The sequence below is a fragment of the Heterocephalus glaber genome, unplaced genomic scaffold (genome assembly GCF_053883595.1).
Source record: "Heterocephalus glaber isolate CG9 unplaced genomic scaffold, H.glaber_assembly_v1.0 deba00001610, whole genome shotgun sequence".
Lineage (NCBI taxonomy): Eukaryota > Metazoa > Chordata > Mammalia > Rodentia > Bathyergidae > Heterocephalus > Heterocephalus glaber.
This window is the reverse complement of record NW_028258381.1, coordinates 29822133-29847127: the sequence shown is the minus strand read 5'-3', so window position 1 is coordinate 29847127 and position 24995 is coordinate 29822133. Positions and strand designations below refer to the sequence as shown.

Below are 24995 nucleotides of genomic sequence, written 5' to 3'. Positions count from 1 at the left end.
ATGGATAAGTACATTGGATATTGTCAAAACTCAACTGCAAAAAATAAATAAGAAGACTCACTGGCACTGTGCGTGCCTGGCAAGTGCAAGGCCCTGAGTTTGATCCCCAGTACCAGAGAAAAAAGAACAAAAATTAACAAATACTCATAAAACTATACCTAGCTTCAGGTGAAGAACAATACTAGAACTTTGGAAGTTCTTGTCCCTACCCAAAAACATCCTGTTGAAAGGATGTTTTTTTTTTTCTCTTACACAGCACTTTTAAAAATTCATTGTTTATTGGTACATTTTAGGTATACAGTATGATGACATTCATCACTAGGAATTTGTACCTTTACATGATATATCTTGGTTCTTATTTTTTTCCCTATTTCTCTGCCCTCCTTCAATCCCTCCACCCCTCACTATCTACAAAGACTTTGTTTCCGTTTTTTCCTTATCTCATATTTATTCCTTTCCTTCTTTCCTTTCCTCTAACCCTTGAATTCCTCTTCCCCTTTGGACCTTTTCTTTCTATTATACATTTTGATCCTTATTTACATTTTCAGTTTCTCACACTAGAGAAACTATTCAGTATTTACATGTGTGTCCTATTTATTTCACTTAAGCTTATGGCCTCAATGTGCATCCATTTAGCTATAAATGTCTCTAGTTTCTTATTCTTTATGGGTGAGTAGTACTCCATTTTATATATTAAAAGAAAGACATCTTCTTTATCCAGTGTCCAGTTGATGGGCAATTGGGCTGTTTTCGAGTTTTACCTATTACAAACTGTGCCACTATAAACATGGGTATGCGTATATCACTGTGGTATGATTCTTTTAATTTTGGGAGGAAGATAGCCAGCAGGGGAATAGCTGGGTCAAATGGGACCTCTAATTCTAGTTTTTTGAGGTATCTCCATACTGAATTCCATGGTAGTTGCACCAGTCTACTTCTCCAGAGTGGAGAAGGGTTCCTTTTTCCCCACATCCCTGCCAGGATTTATTATTGGTTGATTTCTTTCTTTTTTTTTTTTGGTACTGGGGATTGAACTCCAGACCTTGCACTTGCAAGGCAGGCAGTGGAACCACTGAGCTAAATCTCCAGCCCATTGGTTGATTTCTTGATAGCAGCCATTCTTTCTGGAGTGAGGTGGAATCTCAGCATTGTTTTCATTTGCATCTCTCGAATGACCAGTGATGTGAAACATTTTTTCATTTGTTTATTTGCTATTTCTACTTCTTTGTCTGAGAAATGTCTGTTAATTTCAGATCCCATTTTTGGATTGGGTCTTTAAATTTGGGAGGGCTGATTTTTTAAAGTTTTTTATATATTCTAGGTACTAGACCTTTGCAAAACAGCTGGTAAGAATTTTTCCTCACATTATGGGTTGTCTCTTTACACTGCTGGTGGTTTCTCTTGCTGTGCAAAAGCTTTTTAATGGGGTGAGATCCCAGCTTTTGATTCCTTGAGCTAGTTCACATGCCACTGAGGTTTTGTTTATGAAATCTTTTCCTACACCAATGTCTTTAAGAGTTCTACCTAACCTATCTTCCAGCAAGTTTAGTGTTTCTGTTTTAATACTTAGAACTTTGATCCATCTCAATTTTAGTTCAGTGCACGGTGAGAGATATGGGTCTAGTTTTAATCTTTGGCAAGTTGAAACCCAATTTTTCCAGCACCACTTATTAAAGAGGCTATCTTTCCTCCAGTGAGGGTGTTTGGCTCCTTTGTCAAAGATGAGGTGGCTGAGTGTGTCTGGAGTTGTTTCTGTATCTTCTAATCTGTCCCACTGGTCCTCAGGTCTGTTTCTTTGCCAGTACCATGCTGTTTTTATCACCGTAGCTTTGTAGTATAGTTTCAAGTTGGGGGTTGTGATACCCCTGCCATGTCTCTGTTGCCTAGAATAGCTTTTGCCATTCTAGGTCTCTTCTTGTTCCAAATGAATTTTTGGATTTTTTCCTCAAGGTCCGTGAAGTATGCTGCTGGAATTTCAATTGGGATTGCATTGAATCTATATAGCAGTTTTGGAAGTATGTCCATTTTCACTGTGTTGATTCTTCCCAGGAGCAAGGGATGTCTTTCCATTTTCTGATATCATCTTTAATTTCTCTTTTCAGAGTGCCATAGTTTTCAGAGAAGAGGTCTTTGATTTCTTTTGTTAGGTTGATTCCTAGGTATTTCAGTTTTTTGGATGTTATTGTGAAAGGAATTATTTGCCCTATTTCTCGCTCAGTGAGTCTGTTGTTCATGTAGAGGAAAGCTATTGATTTTTGTGTGTTGACCTTGTATCTAGCTACTCTACTGAATTTGGTAATTAAGTCTTAGAAGACTTTTGGTGGTGTACTTGGGGTCTTCTATGTAGAGTATCATGTCATCTGCAGATAATGACAATTTAACTTCTTTTCCTATCTTGGTTCCTTTTATTTCTTTCTCTTGTTTAAGTGCTGTGGCTAATGTTTCCAGAACTATATTGAACAGGAGTGGTGATAGTGAACATCCTTGTCTTGTTCCTGATTTTAGTGTGAAGGATTTCAGTTTTTGACCATTTAGTATGATGTTGGTTGTTGGTTTTCCATAGATGACTTTTATCAGGTTGACATAAAGACTGTCTATTACAATTTTCTGTAGGGTTTTTAACATGAATGGGTGTTGAATTTTGTCAAATGATTTTTCTGCATCCATTGAGATGATCATATGGTTTTTGTCCTTGGCTCTATTAATATAGTGTATTACATTTATTGATTTGTGTATGTTGAACCATCCCTGGATCTCTGTGATGAATCCCACTTGGTCAGGGTGTATGATCTTCTTGATGATCTTCTACATTCTGTTTTCCACTATCTTATTGAGGATTTTTGCATGTATGTTCATTAAGGAGATTGGCCAACAGTTCTCTTTTTTGGTTGGGTCTTCCTCAGCTTTTGGGATCAAGGAGATGCTTGCTTGAATTTGGGAGTATTGTTTCCCTTTCAATTTCACTGAAGAGTTTAAACAGTAGTGTCAATAGTTCTTCTCTAAATGTCTTGTAGAATTCAGCAGTGAAGCCATTGGGACCCAGGCTTTTCTTCATTGGTAAGTTTTTAATTATGTTTTCACTTTCATTGACTGATATTGGGTTGTTTAGAATTTTTAGGTCTTCGTTCAACTTTGGTAATTCATATGTATCTAGAAATCTGTCCATTTCTTCTGTATTTTCCATCTTATTGGCATATAGTTTCTCAAAGTAGGTATTGATGATCCTTTGGATTTCTGCTGGGTCTGTTGTAATTCACCCTTTTCATTCCTAATTGCATGGATTTAGGTCTTTTCTTTCCTTTTTTTTGATAAGGTTGGCTAAGGGTTTGTCAATTTTGTTTATTCTTTTGAAGAACCAACTCTTTGTTTCATTGATTTTTTTGTATTCTCTTAGTCACCATTGCATTGATTTCTGCTCTGATCCTTATAATTTCCTGAAGGGAGATTATTTTTAAGATAAGAGACTTGAGTTTATTTAAATGGTGATGGGAAAAGTCTAGTTGGGAAGAACTGGTTGAATATGCAAGAGAGAAGAAAGGATGTTTGGTAGTGAAGCATTATTGTTATAGTAGGAGCACTTGAACTTCAAAGCACAGAAGGAGTGGGCCAGATAGAGAGACAGACAGCTCTGATGATGGGAAGATTAGGTAGGTCTGGTATTAGGAAATTGAAGGAGTTCCTGTCTGATAGCTTCATAATTATCAGCAAAATAAAAGGATTTACCCATTGGGTGGGGAGAAGTCTTTAAAGAATGACAGGGCATGATTTGAAGTAGTCATAGTTGAGAGTAGGAGAGTGAATTGCTCAGATAAATGTAATTATCTGGCTGGTCAGTGTCAAAGACCTATTTGAGACTGATTAAGCATTTTTTATGTTTGTTTTTAGATATTTGTACATCTTTGAGATTTATTATCATAATTGATAAATGTATACAATATGCAATACTCAATCTCTTCAAACATTAATCGTTTTTATGTGTTGGGGATTTCATACACTTCAAATCATTTTGAAATATAAATTGTTTTAACACTAGTTACACTACTGTGCAAAAGAAAAATCAGAACTACTCCCTGCATCTCTTTGATTCCTGTATTGAACTTCATTCTTTTCTCTCTGCCCTGCCCTTCCCAGATGATACTGACTACTATTTCATTCCATTTTGCTATGAGATTCTTCTTAATTCCTGCAGATGAAGGAGACCACATGGCATTTTTCTTTTCATGCCTGGCTTATTTCACTAAATATCTATGTTCCATTCTTATTGTAAAAAACTGTTACTTCCTTGGTTAAAGTTATTTCTAATTATTTGAGTACAGTATTTATAGATATTGTGAATGAGATTGTTTTCTTTATTTTTCAGTAAGTTCATTGTATATTAAAATGCTGCTTCATTTTATGTCATTTTTTATATCCTTCAACTTTACTGAGTTCACTTTCTAATTACTTTTTTGGGGGGTGTGAGGGGTACCGGAAATCAAGCTCAGGACCTTGTGCTTATGAGGCAGGTGCAGCACCACTGAGTTGAATCCCCAGCCCTCTAATTTCTCATTTTATTGTTCTAACAGCTTTTTGATGGTGTATTTAAGCTTTTCTATATATAAAATCATGTCCTCTGTAAACATGGATAATTTAACTTTCTTTCCAAGTTGAATGACTTTTATTTTTTCTCTTGCCAGATTGTTCTTGCTAAGACTTCTAGTACTGTATTAAATAAGAGTGGTGAAAGTGGACAGCTCTGTCCTGTTCTTGATGTTAAGGAAATGCTTTGTTTTTCCTCCATTCAGCATATTGGCTGTGGCTTTTTACATAAAGCTTTTAGTATTTTCAGATATGTTCCTTCCATATGTCACTTGTTGAGAATTTTTATCAGGAAAGGATGTTCAATCTTATCAAATTGTTCTGCATTTATTGAAATGATAATGTTTTCTATCCTTTATTTTATTGATGGATTGTATCTTATTTATCGATTTCCACATGTTGAAACCCCCCCTTGTATCCCTGGGATGAGTCCCACTTGATCATGATTTTTTTTTTTATATCTTGTTAAATTTGGTTTGCTTGTATTTTATTGAGAATGTTTGCAACTATGTTCATCAGGGATATGGAGCTATAGTTTTCATTTCTGTTGTTATTGTTTCCTTGTTTGATTTTGATATCAGGATAATGCTAATCTCATAAAAAGAGTTTGGTAGACTCATTTCAATGCTTTTTAAAAGTTTGAGAATGGGAAGTAGTTCTGTTTTTCAGAATTCAAGGTAGCCATCAGTTCTTGTACTTTTTTTCTCTCTTTTTTTTTTGGTACCGGGGATCAAACTCAGGTCCTTGCACTTGTGAGGTAGGCGGCAGAACCACTGAGCTAAATCCCCCGCCCTCTTGTACTTTTTTTGATGCGAAATTTTTAATTACTGCTTTAAGGTCATTACTCATCATTGGTCAGTTTAAGTTTTCTATTTCTTCTTGATTCAATTATAAGTTGTATATTTGTGTTCAAGAATTTATTCATTCTTAGATTTTCTGTGTTTTAGCATATGACTAATCGTGTCATGTGACTATGATCCTTTGTGCATAACTATGGTATCAGTTATAATAGCTCCCTATCTCTGATTTTACTCATTTAGGTCTTCTCTCTTTTTTCCTTGGCTACTTTAGTTAATGTCTTGCCAATTTTGATGACTCAAAAGAAAACTTTGCTTTTTAAATTATTTTAGTTTTAATTTTATTTCTGCTCTCATCATTCTACTAATTTTGACCATGCTGTTTTCTTGCTTTTCTGAGTTCTGGAGGTACATTGCTAGGTTGTTAGTTTAAGATCTTTCTATTTGTTTAATGTATGCATCTATTTTTATATAGTTTCCCCATAGTACTGATGTAGCTGTATCCACACATTTTGATTTGTTATGTTGTACTGTCATTTTCACTTGTTTCTAGAAATTGTTTAATTTCCTTTTCAATTTCTTCAACTACCCATTGGTGATTCAGGAGCATGTTATTCAATTTCTATGTATTTGTATACTTTCTATTCTTCTCAATTTGTAATTTTATTCTCCTGTGGTCTGAGGAGATGTATGATATGATTTGAATCTTTTAAAATGTATTGAGACTTGATTTGTGATCTGATATATATGATCTATCTTGGAAAATGTTCCATGTGCCAATGAGAAGAACGTGTATTTTGCTGCTGTTGGACTAAATGTTGTGTCCATCTGCAGTATAGTATGGTTCAATAGAGTTCTTTGTTTTTTGTCTCAATGATCTGTCCATTATTAAGGAAAGTGGGGTGTTGAAGTCCCCAACTATTTTTGTATTAGAGTTTGTCACTCACTATCTTTATAATAATATTTGGTTTATATATTTGAGTGGTCCCATGTTGGGTGCATATATAATTATTATAAGTTCTTACTGAATTGATACTTTTTTCAATATAGAATGATTTTTATCTCTTTTTACAAGTTTTGGTTTAAGTCTGATTTATCTGAGTATAGCTTGCTTGCTTTTGGTTTTCATTTGCACAATATAGCTTTTTCCAATCCTTCACTTTCAGTTTGTATATATTTACCACTGAAGTTTCTTGTAGATAGTGTATTGTTGGGTCCTATTTTTATACATTCGGCCATCTATGCCTTTGGACTGGCAAACAAACCACTTACATTCAAGGAATGAACTTCCTTCTATCATTAAGTATATTCTAGTTTTGTATATTTGTTATTGTTGTTGTTCATTTCCACCTCTACTATTTTTGTGATTTAGTATTTTTCTCTTAAAGTTTGGTTCTCATGTCTTTCTTTTTTGTATATCTGTTTTTCTAGTGAGTTTTATATATTTATGTGTTTCATGATGGTTATTATCATCCTTTCATTTCTAGTCTGAGACTTGTTAAGTATTTCTGGTAGAGTTGGCTTTGTGATGGTGGTGATTTTCCTCCATTTCTGCTATCTGGGAAAGACTATATTTCTCCTTTATTTTTGAAGAATGACTTTTCAGCTTATAATGTTCTTGGTTGATGGAGTTTTTGTTTGTTTGTTTTGTATTTTGGATGTACCATCCCTTTCTCTTCTGACTTGTAAGGTTTCTGATGAGAAATCTCCTTGTAAGACTAATAGGCATTCCTTTATATGTGATTTGACACTTTTCTCTTGCTATTTTTAAGATTCTCTTTGTCTTATACTTTTGGCATTTTGATTTATAATATGCCTTGATGAAAGTTGATCTAGTTGGAGTCCTATGAGCTTTTCTTAACTGTGTATCCATGTCTCTTTGAAGATTTGGTAAATTTTTGCCATTATTTCATGCCTTTCCCCTTTGAGTCACCTTCTGGAATTCCCATAATGCAAATATTTGTCACTTAATGATGTCCCATAAAGTCTTGTAGGTTTTCTTAACTCTTTCTAATCATTTCTTCTTCTCCTTTTTCTTTTTCTCTTCCTCCTGTCCTTCTCCTTCTCCTCCAGGTTAATTCAAAAGACCTGTCTTCAAGTTAAGAATTTCATTTTACCGCTGGGGATTTAGCTCAGTGGTTTCGCCGCCTGCTGCGCAAGTGCAAGGGCCCAAGTTCGATCCCCGGTGCCAAAAAAACCTCATTCTCTTTACCGCCTGCCTCAAGAATTTCTTTTTACTATTTGTTCTAGTCTGTTGTGAAAACTTTTTATTGTATGTTTTATTTTCTTGAGTGATGTTCTTAGCTCCAAGATTTCTGATTATTTTATGATTTGTCTCTTTAGTGAATTCTCATTTACATCCTGAATTGTTTTTCTCATTTATGTGTACTGTTTGTCTATATGCCCTTATCTTGCTAAGTTTTCTTAGGCTTATGTTAAATTCTTTTTGTTTCACATTAAGATCCTTTCGTGTAGAACTGTTGTCTTCCTCTGGAGGCATCATGTGTTCTTTCCTGAGTGTCTTAAGTTGCTCTATCGTGGATGCCTTGATGTCTTGAATCAATTCAAAATGTTAACTTTCATGATAATTTTTATTTTGAAGAGCCAGAAGTCACATGATGCTGGATCCAGTGAATGAGATGGATGAGCACACATCATCATGTTTTTACGAGTCTGCCTTTCCTTTGATGGCACTCAGCAGCAGAATTCACCATACATTTTATCACAACTTGAAAAGACACAAAAGAGGACTTGCAGAATTGCTTCAGAAAGTGGCAAGAACAATGGGATAAGTGTGTTCAAAATGAAGGGGATTAATAGCAGTGAGTCTTTTTAGTTAAATACCCACTGTATATTTTGAGCACTCATTGTAAACCCCTATTCCTTCCCAACATAGATACTGATTATCTTTTCTAGCTACTCTAGTCACTTCAATTTTAAAACTTCATCTCACTAGTAACTATTCTATGGAAGTGAAATATTGCCTTAGCCACAGCTCATAGCTGCCTGGCCAGACTCTTTCCTATCCCTTTTTTCTTAACCACTTACTGACCCCACTTGTACTTGCACACATTTTTGTGTTCCCATCTCTTGGCAGCATTAGGGAGAAAATGTGTCTGCTTCCATGGGCTGGGCAGCTGGGGAGGAAACATGAGACAGGCCACATCTTCACTTTTATCCACATTTCCTGGCCGCGATGTCCCACAGCACTGGCCAGTGTCCTTACTGGACCTTGTCTCTCTCAACAGACTCCAGTAAGAGGCAGTCAAGAGTTTTCCACTATCTTGAGACAGATTCCCCAGAACGCTGACTTAAAGATTTGGATGCAAGTGATAGAGATTAAGGCACTGAGGGAGGGAGGGGTACTAGGAGGTAAAGGGGAAGAAGGCAAGCAAACTTGAGTTTCCAAGCAGATTCCTTTAGAAATGGTTACAGTTAAATCCTTCAAGAGAACTCCGAAGATGCTCTCCAGAGTCTCATGGTCTGTGGACTTCATGCAGAGGGCCTCGTGATCATCCTACAAACCATACTCCCCATAAGTCACTGGAAGGGACCATGGAGTTGTGTCTTAGTTACTCTTCTCATTGCTAGGACAAAATGCTGGACACAAGTTAAAGGAGGAAAGCTTTATTTTAGCTCACAATTTGTAGAGGTTTCGATCCATAATTGGCTGGCTCCAGGGCAGGGTGGCGTGGCAGAGTTACATCACAGAGGAGAAACAGTCCAAGACAGAGTAGGCAGGAGGCAGCAAAGCAGCAACCTCTTTCCCTTTTGTTTCATCCAGGCTATAAGCCCTTTGGGTGGTGCCACCCACACCCAGGGTGGACATTTCCATTATCCACACCCAGAGCTATGCTAAACAAATTGGTGAACTAATTCAGTACCACACACCCTTAATTGCAGTACCACACACCCTTAATTGCAGTATCATGCATTCTAGATCCAGCTAGCTCTGAAAAGCCCTATCTATGAGCATGTCAGGCTTTGGGGGCCACCTAGATTCAAGCCATAACAGGACGACAGGACACCAACTCTTGTACTCCAGGAGTCTTTGCTCCTGCAGATATGGTGGCTCCAACAGACTGAGGAGTTGCTAAGGGTGTGGAGTTTTGGAGGCAGATGGATACCTCCAGCAACCTAAAAAAACAAGAAGAACAAGAGGTAGTATTTGTTTTCCTCCCTCCTTCCCACATCCTGCTCCTCAAACCTTTCCTCTTCTTCCAACTCTTATGCACTGCCTTGTATTTTCACCCAAACAGGGCCATCAAGCAGTTCTTCTGGTGCAGTGATGGTGAACCTTTTAGACCTTTCAATGATAACAAACAGTCAGCTGTGGCACATGTACCATAGGTTCACCACTACTATTCTAGTGCATTTTTCCCCTCTAATCCACTTCCTGGCATAACTGGGCAGTTTAGCATTGTTAACTCAGTCACCTTCTTCATGTTACTCTTTGGTTTTGTGTGTTTCTGTGTGTCCATGTGCATCTTTGTGCACACACGTGTATGTGTACAAAAGCAAAAGTCATGAGGGAAAGGAAAGCAGAACTTACCAGTTTTTCCCCAAATTATCAGTTATTCACATCTACCACAAAATAGGAACATTGCCTTTTTTGTTTTTTGTTTTGTTTTGTTTTGTTTTTTTGGTGCCAGGGATCGAACTTGGGTCCTTGTGCTTGTGCAGCAGGTGATGAAACCACTGAGCTAAATCCCCGGCCCAACATTGCCTTTTTTGAAGCCCATCTACTGCTCCTTTCTTCACTGAGCTGACATCTTGTCTTAGCTCCCATTGGGGTTGGCAGGGCCTCAGGCAGAGCTTTCAGTGTTCCCCTGGACTACTCCTTTTGTTTTCTTCTGTGTCTGTACATCCTATCATGCCGCCACAAACTGACCCTGGGTGCTCCCTGTTTATCCCAGCTACACCCTATGTCCCTCCAGTTATTTCTTGGAAAATTGCTGTAAGACACTACAGTCACTCCTGCTCACTTATCCTCTAGCAATGGGTGTATAATATGTATTGTGACAGGTAAGCTTGACTGTGTCACCTCAATTGCCTCTGTTATCTGCTCAGAGGATTAGTACAGCACACCTCTGGATGTATCTGGGTAGGTCATGGAGGTGTGACCTTGGGGACTATATCTGGTCCCTGCCCCTTCCTCTCTGGAGCTGTTCCCCTCTGTGCTTCCTCGATGCCATGAACTAAGCAGTTTTGCTCCATGACACCCTGTTCCTGTCTGAGCCAGCCAACCAGGGACTGAATCCTCTGAATATGTGAGCCAAATTAAACCTCTCCTACTTTAAGGTTTGGGTGTCAGGTATTGTGGCCCAGCAATGGAAAAGATGACTAATACATATATGTGTCCCTAATTATATGTGTGTTGTGACTTAAAGGATGAGAGGCATAGGATTTCCCAAATCCGCCCCATTAGTCACACAAACACCACTTACCAAAATCATAGATGTAGGAAGAGCAGCAGAAGGTAAATTGAAGTGCATTTTGTTAGTAGAGGTGAAGATGGTGTTATAAAGCACTAGCACAAGTGTTTCTGTTTTCTTGTAGTACTACCTTATGCCTGACCCTTACCCAAGTAGGTCACCAGGCAAGACCTCCATTACTCCAGGGAAGTCATCATGTCAGAGAAAGCAAAACAAACATCAAATTCTTAAATTCTAATCTTGTAGTAGCTTATGTGCTTTCTGTAGCAGCAGAAGACTATCTCTCTGATGCTTCTTTCCTTTCAACATCAGGCTGTTTCTAAAGTTTAGATTCTTTCTGCTGTTTCCTGTTCTTTTCAAGCAGGTCCAGTGGAGTTAAAAATATAACCAGCTCATAAACTAGTTCTGTGTCCTCTCTAGCTCAGGCAGGGTCACACCTGCCACATGAACTGAGTGCTTTCTACTTCTCTTTGATTTGGGCTTAAGCATTTATTTTCTTAATGTGATCTTCTATAATTTATCTTCTAGAGTTCTCCCCAATATGAAAAATAAACTTTGAGTCTATTTGATCATCTATATCTCAAACAAATCTTGCCCACCTCTACACCTCTGCCCATCTAAATGAGGCAATCTTACCTGGGTATATCCTCACTTGAATATCTGTCTTAGGCAGAGATTATAGTATTGTGTTCATGCCTGGCTTGCCTCAGTATGCTTTCCATCCCCTTCTTACCTGCTGCTCTGAGCAGTCCTAATTCCCACAGAGTGTCTAGACACACCTACAATTTATTCCTAGCTTTGGATTTATAATAATTATGTCAGTATCAGCTAAGCTATGCTGCAGTAACATCCCAACCCTTAGTGACTTACAATGATAAATATTTTTCACTCACAACATGTGTATTGTGAGTTGGCTGTGGTTCTATTCCATTTCATCTTCATTCAGGAATCAGCTAGTACAGTAATGTCTACCTGAAATATTTTAAATATTACCAGTTATTGGGGCAGAGAAGAGAGACATGGTAGATCACATGTTGTTTCCTGACACTTCTGCATCCAGAACTAATACATATTGGTTATACCCTTATTTCATTGGTCAACACGTGATGTGTCCTGAATTCAATTGTAAGACTGTATAAAAGCTCTTGAAAAAGGACCTAAGGAAGAAAAGATAAAATGTTTGGCCCCAGTGGCTGGGCATGTAGCCCAGTGGCTCTGTGCCTGCCTGGCAAGCGCAAGGTACTGAGTTCAATCTCCAGTACCAAGAAAAAAAAAAATGTTTGGCCCCAAATTACATGATCAGAATCCATATTAGCTGAGTCTTGTATAATAAGACCCTCAGGGTTCTTTGTTGATAAAATAAATTCCATCACCCACTGTGATTGAAACCACACTTTGGGTCATGAAATCTGGAGTACAGTAAAGGGTTAAGTTAATTAGCAAGTTAAGTTAATTAACAAGTTAAGTAGACAGACTGGGAGAAAGGAGGAGATAAATCCAAGAGACTGCAGAATCCACATGAATCCAAGAAGTGAGTCTCACCATGGCTCCTTTTTTGGTTGCGGATACACAATCTGGAGGTATGATCCAGGGCCGCCACCTGATACCCAGCTCTAATAAGCCAAAGGCCCTGTTTGTCACACACTACTGATCCAGTGCCTATGCAGAATGTAGCTGCTTTTAGCAGTTTGATGTCTCTGTATCCTGTCCTTTCTGAGAAACAGATTAAAAGGGAAAACAAGCTGTGACAGCAAAACAGCATTCTCCAAACAGCCGCCTAAAGGTCTGTTAGAGGCTCAGCATAATTTGAAGTCAGCACTAAGTGGATCTAAAAGAATCTCAGTTCCCAGTAATCTCATACCAGCCTCAGCCACTCCTTTGGCTCCCATAGCTGGGTGGTGAGACATGGTCTTACCCAAAGCACATTGGTCCTCCATCCTGGCTTTTGCTGGTGTGCACATGTGGGCAGATCCCAGCACATTATGATTCACAATTCACTGTTCACCCTTCCTCCCTGTGAATAACTAAGGATTGATAACCCATGGGGAGTGGGCCAGTTTCATAAACACCAAAGTGCAGAATTTATCCACCTGAACAAGAATGCTTCCGTGATAGAAAACATTTGCTTAACTAAAAGAGTTATAGAATTTGAAGTATTTGTGGACCCTCACATAGCTTTATGTTGGATAGGCTTATATACTACTCTATGAAAACTATTTTTTAAAATTCTTTTATTTTAGGTATACAACACATTTACATTTCTCATTGGGAACTTGTACCTTCACATGATGCATCTTAGTTCTTATTTTTTCCCCATTCCCAGCCCTCCCTTCATCCCCTTCACCCTTCCCTATTTACAAAGACGTGGTTTCCATTATTTTCATTTCTCATCATTTTTCCTTTCCCTTCTTTCCTTTCCCCTGCCCCTCCCACTCCCCCTGCCCCTTTGGACCTTTTCTTCCTATTTTGCATTATATGAAAATTATTTTTAAAAATGAAACACATTCTACAAAATAACATCCATGTACATTATTTTTAAAACCTACTTACATTGACTAAGCAATTGAAGTAATGTAAGGAAAATAATAAAATAATAATAATAATAATTTTTTTTTGAGACAGGGTCTCACTATGTAGTTCAGATTGGCCCTGAAATCACTATGTACCCCAGGCTGACCTTGAATTCATGGCAATCCTCCTGCCTCAGCCTCTTAAGTGCTGGGATTCCAGATGTGCATCACACCTGGCCAAAATAATTATTCTTGATACATATTCACTTACTATAATTTCTTAGCCACATCTGTTTTTCTGTCATTGACATTTTTTGAAAGACTTTTTAAAAATGATTTAAATTTTTAAAAAAATTTCCACTAGGGTAAAGGGTTATAGCTCAGTGTTAGAATGCTAGAATTAATTAAAATTTAGAAATTGCCACTAATCTTTTTCAAAAGTACATTTTGTAGTTAATAAATTTAAAATTGTTCATATTTTCACTTAATTTTTCTTTGTTTATTGTAACATATATTTTATTTGAGAAAATACTTTATATGTACTCAATGTCAATTGAGTCAACAAATTCTGCTAGGTAGAGGATATACTCAATTCCAACTATTTTTATTAAAGTAGGTAGACATTTCAGCCTGAATACTTTCACAAGTCTTATCATTTGTTTCCATTCAAAGAATCCTTTTTAAATATTTTAAATTATGATAAAATACATGTAACATAAAATTTACCATTTTAACCATTTTTAAGTGTAAAGTTCAGTAGCATTAAGTGCATTCACATTATTATACAATTTATCCATCACCATCTATCCACAGAACTCATTTCATCTTGGAAAACTGAAACTACACTCATTAAACAACGCTCCATCCCCTCTGTCCACAACCTTCAGTAACTATCATTCACCTTAGGTACCTCTTACAAGTGAAATTTTTGTCCTTTTGTTTCTAGCTTATTTTATGGAACATAAGGTCTTCACAGTCTTTAAAGTTCACCCATGTTGGAGGAGGGCAGGGCGAGGGCAATCACCTGGGGCCAGTGGTGCAGGTGCCTCATGGCGACCTTGCGGCAGGCGGGTAGGGTCCCTGTGTGGGACTCGAGCTTCAGCCAGTGGTTTCTGCTGGCAGACGCCAGAGGAAGGTGTGGCCCGGAGCCCTACGAGGAGCACCAGCAACTCAACTTCCAGAGATAACCCACACCAGCAAAGGATAGCTTACATAGCATTTTGGCATAGCAAAATGAAATGCAAGGAACCAACAGTGACATAATTGAAGGCAGCAAAATCAAAATAAAATAAGATCATTGGTTAGGAAGACTCTGGAGAGACTCATCTGGTCATTCCATCTAGGCCTCCTCCAAGCAACACACCACCTGGCAATCGTCAGATTGGCAGCTATGCTTCTGTGCCCTTGTACCACGAACCTGTGATGGAATTTTTTCAGATAAGGTCAAGTTAAACTATAGTGTGTGAATGGAAAATAAAGTGAAGCACTGTTTTCTCATGTATTTTCCAGCAGGTCTTCTTGAAATTTAAAAATATGACATCTTTTTCTTCAGACAGCTGCTCTTTTCCAAACCAGTTACATCAAACGAATCAGCCTCTAGATGCTACTTTACTGTTGTTCTTGATCGTACTTGGGAAAATATTACTAAATATCCTCACATTAGGAATGAGAAGAAAAAAACAGCTATCAAAATTTTATGGAATGTTTTTGTGTTTCATTAGCATCTGTTGATTTTTTATTCTTGGTAAACAGTTCCATCATATCCTATTTCAGGGATTTTGTACTTTTAGGTATTAAGTTTACTAAATACCATATCTGGCCCAGCCCAGAGGAAAGGGCTTTTGGGCCGCCTCCTGTCCCGCCGCTCCCGGCCCAGAGGTAGGAGCTTCTGAGCCGCTGTTCCACTGCTCCTGGTCCAGAGGAAGGGGCTTCCAGGCCACCATCCCTACCGCCGCTCCAGGCCCCTGTCCCACCTCTCCCAGCTCAGAGGGGGTGAGCCGCCCAGGCACCAACAGCACCCCCCCTGCCCCCCGAGTCGAAATGAGAAAACACGTAAATAAGTCTCAAAACCAGACTTCCAGATCACCTACAGCAACCCCAAGGGAAATGAGATGGAACACTCTTGATACTCAACCACCTGGACCCACTGAATGGGCAACAAAAGGGGATCTGGAAAAAAAGAAATCAGAAATAATTTCTCAGATAACATGAGAAATTGTGCTCCTAGGGCAAGACATGATTAATAAATCTAGAGAGGAGCTCAGGAACATGATGGAATCCCAACATAGGAAATAAACAGAATCCATAAAACAGATGCAAATAGATTTCCAGGAGATGAAAAACTCCATTGAAAGTCTACACAGCAGAATGAGCCAATGTGAAGACAGAATTTCAGATATAGAAGATAAGATTGCAATTAATGACTAGGAAAAGAAAAATTGCTTCAAAATTATAAGGGAATATGAGAAAGCAATCCAGCAGCTGCTAGACAAAGCAAAGAAGAAAAACATAAGACTGATTGGAGTCAATAAAGAAACAGGAGAGAGTGCAGATGACTTTAAAAATACTCTTCACAGAAGAAATGGCAGAAAACTTCCCAAGCAGGGGAAAAGAACTTGACATACAGATAAGTGAGGCATAGAGGGCTCCAAATAGCCTTGATCAAAAAAAAATCTATACATAGGCACATAATTGTTAAGATTCCAGAAACTCAACAGAAGAACAAAGTTCTACAAGCAGTTAGAGAAAAGAAATCACATACAAAGGAAAGCCCATCAGAATCACAGCAGACTTCTCAACACAAACCATCAAGGCAAGAAGAGCTTGGAGTGACATAGTCCAAGCCCTAAAAGAAAACAGCCTCCAACCCAGATTGACGTACCCTGCAAAACTATCTTTCAAAATGGATAGAGAAATAAGATACTTTCATGACAAAGAGCACCTTAGGAACTTCATGAATACCAAACCAGCACTCCAAAGAATTTTGCACAGTACCCTAGGAACAGACACTGAGGATCACAAGCCCAGGAAGCAAAGCAGAATGAACCCATCTGGCACGACAAGAAATTAAATGTAAAGGAGGAGAACCCAACAAAAAGAAAAAGTCATGGCAATGACAAGTCAATACATTTCAGTTATAACTATCAACGTTAATGGTCTCAATTCACCAATCAAAAGAAATAGACTGGCAGAATGGGTCAAGAAGCAAAATCCAACAATATGCTGCATACAAGAAACACACTTAATTCAAAAGGAAACTCATAGACTGAAAGTTAAAGGGTGGAAAACAATTCTCCATGTGACAGGAACCCAAGAAAAAGCAGGAGTAGCTATCCTCTTTGCAGATTAAGTAGATTTCAAACCAACACTGATTAAGAGAGATGAAGTGCACTACATCCTTGTTAAGGGAACAATCCAAGAGGAAGAGATGACAATCATAAATATCTATGCACCAAACACTAGTGCACCCAACTATATAAAACAAATACTAATGGACATAAAAAGTCATATATGCACAAATACAATTGTAGTGGGGGACCTCAACACCCCACTGTCACAGATAGATCAACTAGACTAAAAATAAGTAATGAAATACTAGAACTCAAACTCTTGAACAAATGAACTTAACAGATGTTTACAGAGTGTTCCACCCCACAAAATCAGAATACACATTCTTCTCAGCTGCACATGGGTCATTCTCCAAAATAGACCACATACTCACACATAGAACATGTTTAAGTAAATGCAAAGGAATTGAAGTTTCCCCCTGTATATCATCAGACCATAGTGTGATGAAATTGGAGATCCATAGCAAAAGAAACTCAAAAAATTTCATAAACACGTGGAAATTGAACAACACACTTCTGAATAACCAATGGGTCACAGAGGAAATTAAAGAAGAAATCAGACAGTTCCTTCAATTAAATGACAATGACAGTACAACATATTGGAATCTATGGGACACAATGAAAGCAGTCTTATGAGGGAAATTCATAGCAATGAATACGCATATTAGGAAAATAGAACAAGCCCAATTAAACAACCTGATGCTGAACCTCAAGTTTCTAGAAAAAGAAGAGCAGGACAACCTCAAAGCTCATCCAAGGGAGGAAATTATAAAGATCAGGGCAGAAATCAATGCAATGGAGACTAAGAGAATGATACAAAAAATCAATGAAGCCAAGAGTTGGTTCTTCAAAAGAATCAACAAAATTGACAAACCCTTAGCCAACCTTATCAGAAAAAGGAAAAAGGCCCAAATCCATGTAATTAGGAATGAAAAGGGTGAAATTACCACAGCCCCAGCAGAAATCCAGAGGATCATCAATACCTACTTCTAGAACCTATACGCCAATAAGATGGAAAACAGAAGAAATGGACAGATTCCTAGATACATATGAATTACCAAAGTTGAACGAAGAAGACCTAAAAATTCTGAACAACCCAATATCAACCAATGAAGTTGAAAACGTAATTAAAAACTTATCAACTAAGAAAAGCCCAGGCCCTGATGGATTCACTGCTGAATTCAACAAGACATTTAGAGAGGAACTGCTGCCACTACTGTTTAAACTCTTCAATGAAACTGAAAGGGAAGCAATACTCCCCAATTCATTCCTGGAAGCAAGCATCACCTTGATCCCCAAAGCAGAGAAAGACCCAACTGAGAAGGAAAACTATAAGCCAATCTCACTAATGAACTTAGATGCAAAACTCCTTAATAAGATACTGGCAAACAATGCAGAAGATCAGCAAGAAGATCATACACCCTGATCAAGTGGGATTCATCCCAGGGATGCAGGGATGGTTCAACATATGCAAATCAATCAATGTAATACTCTGTATCAATAGAGCCAAGGACAAAAACCATTATGATTATCTCCATAGATGCAGAAAAAGCATTTGACAAAATCCAACATGCATTTATGATAAAAACTCTACAAAAAATTGGAATAGATGGTCTCTACCTCAAACTGATAGAAGCCATCTATGGAAAACCAACAGCCAGTATCATACTAAATGGTCAAAAACTGAAATCCTTCACACTAAAATCAGGAACAAGACAAGGATGTCCACTATCACCACTTTTGTTCAATATAGTTTTGGAAACATTAGCCATGGTAATTAGACAAGAGTAAGAAATAAAAGGAATAAAGATAGGAAATGAAGAAGTCAAATTGTCATTATTTGCAGATGACATGATATTGTATATAGCAGACCCTAAGAACTCCACCAAAAGTCTTCTAGACTTAATAACCAAATTCAGTCAAGTAGCTGGATACAAGGTCAACATACGAAAATCAATAGCTTTCCTCTACACAAATGACAGACTCACTGAGAGAGAAATAGGGCAAATAATTCCTTTCACAATAGCATCCAAAAAACTGAAATACCTAGGAATCATCCTAACGAAAGAAATCAAAGACCTCTTCTCTGAAAACTATGGCACTCTGAAAAGAGAAATTGAAGATGATGTCAGAAAATGGAAAGACATCCCTTGCTTCTGGGTAGGAAGGATTGATATAGTGAAAATGGCCATACTTCCAAAACTGCTATATAGATTCAATGCAATTCCAATTGAGATCCCAGCAGCATACTTCATAGACCTCAAGAAAACAATCCAAAAATTCATTTGGAACAAGAAGAGACCCAGAATAGCAAAAGCAATTCTAGGTAACAGAGACATGGTAGAGGGTATCACAATCCCCAACTTGAAACTCTACTACAAAGCTACTGTGATAAAAACAGCATGGTACTGGCAAAGAAACAGACCTGAGGACCAGTGGAACAGATTAGAAGATGCAGAAACAATGCCAGACACACTCAGCCATCTCATCTTTGATAAAGGAGCCAAACACCCTCACTGGAGGAAAGATAGCCTCCTTAATAAATGGTGCTGTTGATTGAAACTAGACCTATATCTCTCACCATGCATTATACTAAAATCAAAATGGATTAAAGATCTAAACATTAAAATAGAAATGCTGAACCAGTTGGAACAGTGGTTAGGTAGAACTCTTGAAGACATCGGTGTAGGAAAAGATTTCATGAACAAAACCTCAGTTTCCTGTGAACTAGCACAAACAATCAACAAGTGGGATCTCTTCTTATTAAAAAGCTTCTGCACAGCAAGAAAAACCACCAGTAGCGTGAAGAGACAACCCACAGTTTGTGAAAAAATCTTCACCTGCTTTTCCTCAGGCAAAGGTCTACTATCTCAAATCTATAAAGAACTTAAAAAGATCAGACCTCCCAAATTTAAAGACCCAATCTGAAAATGGGCATCTGAAATGAACAGACATTTCTCAGACAAGGAAGTAGAAATAGCAAATAAATACATGAAAAAATGTTCAACATTACTGGTCATTCAAGAGATGCAAATGAAAACAACACTGAGATTCCACCTCACTCCAGAAAGAATGGCTGCTGTCATGAAATCAACGAATAACAAATGCTGGTGGGGCTGTGGGGAAAGAGGAACCCTGCTCCACTGCTGGTGGGAGTGTAGACTGGTGCAACCACTGTGGAAATCAGTATGGAGATACCTCAAAGAACTAGGACTAGAGGTCCCATTTGACCCAGCTATTCCCCTGCTGGGCATCTTCCCCAAAGAATTAGAATCATACCACAGTAATGTATGTTCACCCATGTTCATAGCAGCACAATTTGTGATAGCTAAAACTTGGTAATAGCCCAGATGCCCATCAACTGGAAACTGGATAAAGAAGATGTGGGTTTTTTAAAATAAAATGGAGTACTACTCAGCCATAAAAAATGAGAAATTAGAGACATTTATAGCTAAGTGGATGCACATTGAGGGCATACTCTTAAGTGAAATAAATAGGACACACATAAATACTGACTAGTTTCTCTGGTATGAGAAACTGAAAGTGTAAATAAGGACTAAAATGTATAATAGGTCATGTGAAATAGGAAGAAAAGGGGCAAAGGGGAAGGAAGTGGGAGGGGTAGGGGAAAGGAAAGAAAATAGAATTAATATGAGAAAATGAAAAAATAGGAACAAAAATCTTTGTAAATAGGGAGGAATGGAGAGGTTGAAGGGAGGGCAGAGGAAGGGGGAAAAATAAGAACAAAGAGAGATCATGTAAAGGTGCAGATTTCCAACGATGAATGTCATTATATTGTGTACCTAAAATGTACCAATGACTGGAGTGAATAATTTATAATGCAAAATAGGAAGAAAATGTCCAAAGGGGGTAGGGGTAGTGGGAGGGGCAGGGGAAAGGAAAGAAGGGAAAGGAAAAATGATGAGAAGTGGAAAAAATGGAAATAAAGTCTTTGCAAATAGGGAAGGGTGGAGGGGGTGAAGGGAGGGCTAGGAATGGGGAAAAAATAAGAACCAAGATGCATCATGTAAAGGTACAAGTTCCCAATGAGAAATGTAAATGTGTTGTATACCTAAAATGTACCAATAAAAGAATTTAAGAAAAAAAATACCATATCTGTCTCTGTGCAAATTATTTCCTTTACTTACGGCTTTTTGCATTATCCCGTCTTCTTAATATCTTATATAGATTATTGCCTGAATTTCTCTAAACTCACCAAGCTATCATCTAAATGTCAGAAGGCGTTTTATTTATTTGCAGTAATTTTGATTTGCATTTCAGTCCTTGCTTATGTTTTGGGAGAACCAGGTATCTACCAAAGCCTGAAGGCACAGAATATTTCTTACCAATGTCCTGTCTATATCAGCATTCAGAGTTACTGCCTGTAACTTTCCACGATGGTAATTTTATTTATGGCTTTTATAACCTCTTGGTCAGAAGTTACTACCTTGGTACAGGCTATTCAAATAACTTCCTATATGAATGAGCCTATCTTGTATTTTCCTTCTTCATCCCTCCCTAGTTACATTGTAAACTCTAAAAGAATACTCTTGCCCAAGCTCATTATCTGTTTTCTTGGTACCTGGTTACCATTTGTACTGCTTCAGGTATTCATTCTTTTACTTAAAGTACAGATTCCTGCATATATTGAGTTGAACATTCCCTGGTTGTACTTTGTCAATAGTTTTCTCATTGCCACCCTTTGTTGGTTTAATTGTCACAAGCTTTATTTAAGAAACACCTCATTACCCATAGATCCATTTGTCAACTGGAAATGCTGCTTCATTCCACTTACAATGCATAATTTTGGACAAATTGAAAAGCCTGTATCAATAATAATTTGTTAATATGTCACCATCTTTAAACCAATTACAATAAAATCATAATCTTAGAAAAAAAAAGTTTACCCATGTTGTAGTCCATGCCAGAATTTTTTCCTCCTAAGGCTGAGTAATGTTTCAGTGTATATTGATACCACATTTTGTTCATCCATCCATCCATCAGTGAACACTGGGTGGCTTCCACCTTTTTTTTTTCTTCATTAACTTTATTGGTACATTTTAGGTGTACAATATGATGACGTTCATCACTGGGAATTTGTACCTTTACATGATATATCTTGGTTCTTATGTTTTCCCCATTCCCCTGCCCTCTGTTCAATCCCTCCAGCCTTCCCTATTTACAAACACTGTTTCCATTTTTTCCCTTTCTCATATTTTTTCCTTTCCCTTCTTTCCTTTCCCCTACTCCTCCCACTTCCTCCTCCCCTTTAGACCTTTTCTTCCTATTTCACATTATCTATTAAACATTTTGAGGCTTATTTACACTTTCCGTTTCTCACACTAGAGAAACTATTTGGTATTTACACATGTGTGTCCTATTTATTTCACTTAAGAGTATGCCCTCAATGTGCATCCATTTAGCTATGTCTCTAGTTTCTCGTTCTTTATGGCTGAGTAGTACTCCATTTTATTAAAAAAAAAAACATTTCTTTATCCAGTGTCCAGTTGATGGGCAATTGGATTGTTTCCAAGCTTTAGCTATTACAAACTGTACTGCTATAAACATGGCTGCACATATATTACTGTGGTATGATTCTTTTAATTCTTTTGGGGAGATACCCAGCAGGGGAATAGTTCGGTCAAATGGGACCTCTAGTCGTAGTTCTTTGAGGTATCTCCATACTGACTTCCACAGTGGCTGCACCAGTCTTCACTCCCACAAACAGTGAAGAAGGATCCCTTTCTCCCCACACCCAGCAAGCATTTGTTATTGGTTGATTTCTTGATAGCAGCCATTCTTTCTGGAGTGAGGTGGAATCTCAGTGTTGTTTTCATCTGTGTCTCTCGAATGACCGGTGATGTTGAACATTTTTCATATGTTTATTTGCTGCTTTTACTTTGTCTGATAAATGTCTGTTCATTTCAGGTGCCCATTTTTGAATTGAGTCTTTAAATTTGGGAGTTCTGATTTTTTAAAGTTCTTTATATATTCTAGATAGTAATCCTTTGAGGAACAGCTAGTAAAAATTTTTCCCACATTGTAAGTTGTCTCTTACCTCTGTTGGTGGTTTCTGTTGCAGTGCAGAAACTTTTTAGTGGGATAAGATCCCAGTTGTTGATTCTCTGTGCTAGTTCCCGTGCTACTGAGGTTTTATTTATAAAGTCTTTTCCTACACCAATATCTTCAAGAGTTCTACCTTACCTATCTTCCATCAAGTTTAGTATTTCTGTTTTAATATTTAGATCTTTAATCCATTTTGATTTTAGTTTAGTGCATGGTGAGAGATATTGGTCGAGTTTTAATCTCTGACAAGTTGAAACCCAATTTTTCCAGCACCATTTATTAAAGAGGCTGTCTTTCCTCCAGTGAGGGTGTTTGGCTCCTTTGTCAAAGATGAGATGGCTGAGTGTGTCTGGAGTTGTTTCTGCATCTTCATAATCTGTTCCTCTGGTCCTCAGGTCTGTTTCTTTGCCAGTACCATGCTGTTTTTATCACAATGGCTTTGTAGCATAGTTTCATGTTGGGGATTGTGGTACCCCATATCATGTCTCTGTTGGCTAGAATTGCTTTTGCTATTCTAGGTCTCTTGTGGTTCCAAATGAACTTTTGGATTATTTTCTCTATTTCTGTGAAGTATACTGTTGGAATTTCAATTGAGATTGCATTGAATCTATATAGCAGTTTTGGAAGTATGACCATTTTTACTGGCTTTCACCTTCTGACTCTTGTGAATAATGCTGTGATGAACAAGGGTAAAAAGATTATCTTTTTAAATCCCTGATTTCATTCCCCTTGGGCATATAGTGGAAATGGTGAATCATATGATAGTTTTATTTTTAACTCCTTGAACTAACATACTGGTTTCCACCATTTTATATTCCTATCAGGAATGCAGAAGGTTTCATATTTTCCTCTTCCAAATCAGTAGTTGTTTCCTGTGGTTGATAGTTGGTATCTCAGGGCCGGGGATTTGCCTCAGTGGTTCTACCACCTGCCTTGCAAGCGCAAGGTCCTGAGTTCGATCCCCAGCACCAAAAAAAAAAAAAAAAGATAGTTGGTATTTTAATGGGTGTGAGCTGGTATCCCATTGTGGTTTTGATTTACATTACCCCAATGATGAGTGATGTTGTGTATTATTTAATGTATGTATTGACCATTTCTGTATCTTCTTCAGAGAAATGACTCTTTTATGGTTTTTATCTAGATGCTCCCCTAAGCTTCATAACCTCATAGGTGAGGCTTTTCAAAGATGGCTGAATCTAGAATATGTGATACTGGGATTAAGGATGTATGGTCCTGAAATAGTCCACTGATTGGTTTAGCATAGTTTTGGGAGTGGATAATGGGAAGGGCCACTCTTGGTGTGCGTAGTACCACCCAAAAGGCTTGTAGCCTGGATGAGATAAAAGAGGAAGGGAGGCCTGCTTCATTGCTTCCTACCTTCCCTGCCATAAACTGTTTTTCCTCTGCAGTGCTCCTCTGCCATGCCATCCTGCCTTAGACCTAGCCTGGTATGGACTGAAACCTCTACAAACTGTGAGCCAAAATAAAACTTTACTTTTTTTAGCTTGCGAGTGTTGGGTATTTTGTCCCAGCAAGGAGAAAGTAATGGAACTATTCAAGTCCTTTGCCCTGTTTTCAATTGTAGGAATACTTTATATATTTGCATACTAGCCCCTAAGACAAGGTAATTTGCCAGTATTTCCCCTATTTCTTAGGTTGCCTTTTCACTCTGTTTTCTCTGTTTGTTTGCTTGTTTTATTTTGGGTTTTTTTCTTTTGAGACAGGGTCTCACTGTGTAGTTCAGGCTGGCCTTGAACTCATGGCAATCCTCCTACCTCAGCCTCTCAAGTAGTGGGATGACTACAGGTGTGCACCACTATACCTGGCATCATTTCACTCTGTTGTATCTTTTGATGCATAGTTCATAAATTTTTGATGTAATTCAATTTATCTATTTTTTCTTTTATTACCTGTGAAAATTAATTTTTACAAGATGTACTTATTTTATGCAGAGGATCCTCTGCTTAATAGAGATCGACTTATGGTTTTAGACTTCATGATGATGCAAAAACAATACACATTCAGTAGAGATGGACCTTGATCATTGAATTGTGATCCATTCCCTAGCTAGCAGTATGTGGCAGTGCAGTCTCCTGTGACTTGGGCAGCAGTGAGCTGCAGGCCCCAGTGAGCCAAGTGACAACGAGAGGCCACAATCAATGCTCTAAAGTGTAAATCCACTCTTGACTTAGGATATTTTCAACTTCCAAAGGTTTATTGGGACATAACCCAAGAAATACATTAAGGAGCATCTGTAATGTG

At 37.9% G+C, this 24995-nt stretch overlaps 1 pseudogene; it reads left to right on the top strand.

The window, feature by feature from the left end:
• The first annotated feature begins 14853 nt into the window (after window positions 1–14853).
• On the top strand, window positions 14854–21514 carry LOC106009000 (putative G protein-coupled receptor 160; annotated as a pseudogene).
• Window positions 21515–24995: the final 3481 nt, after the last annotated feature.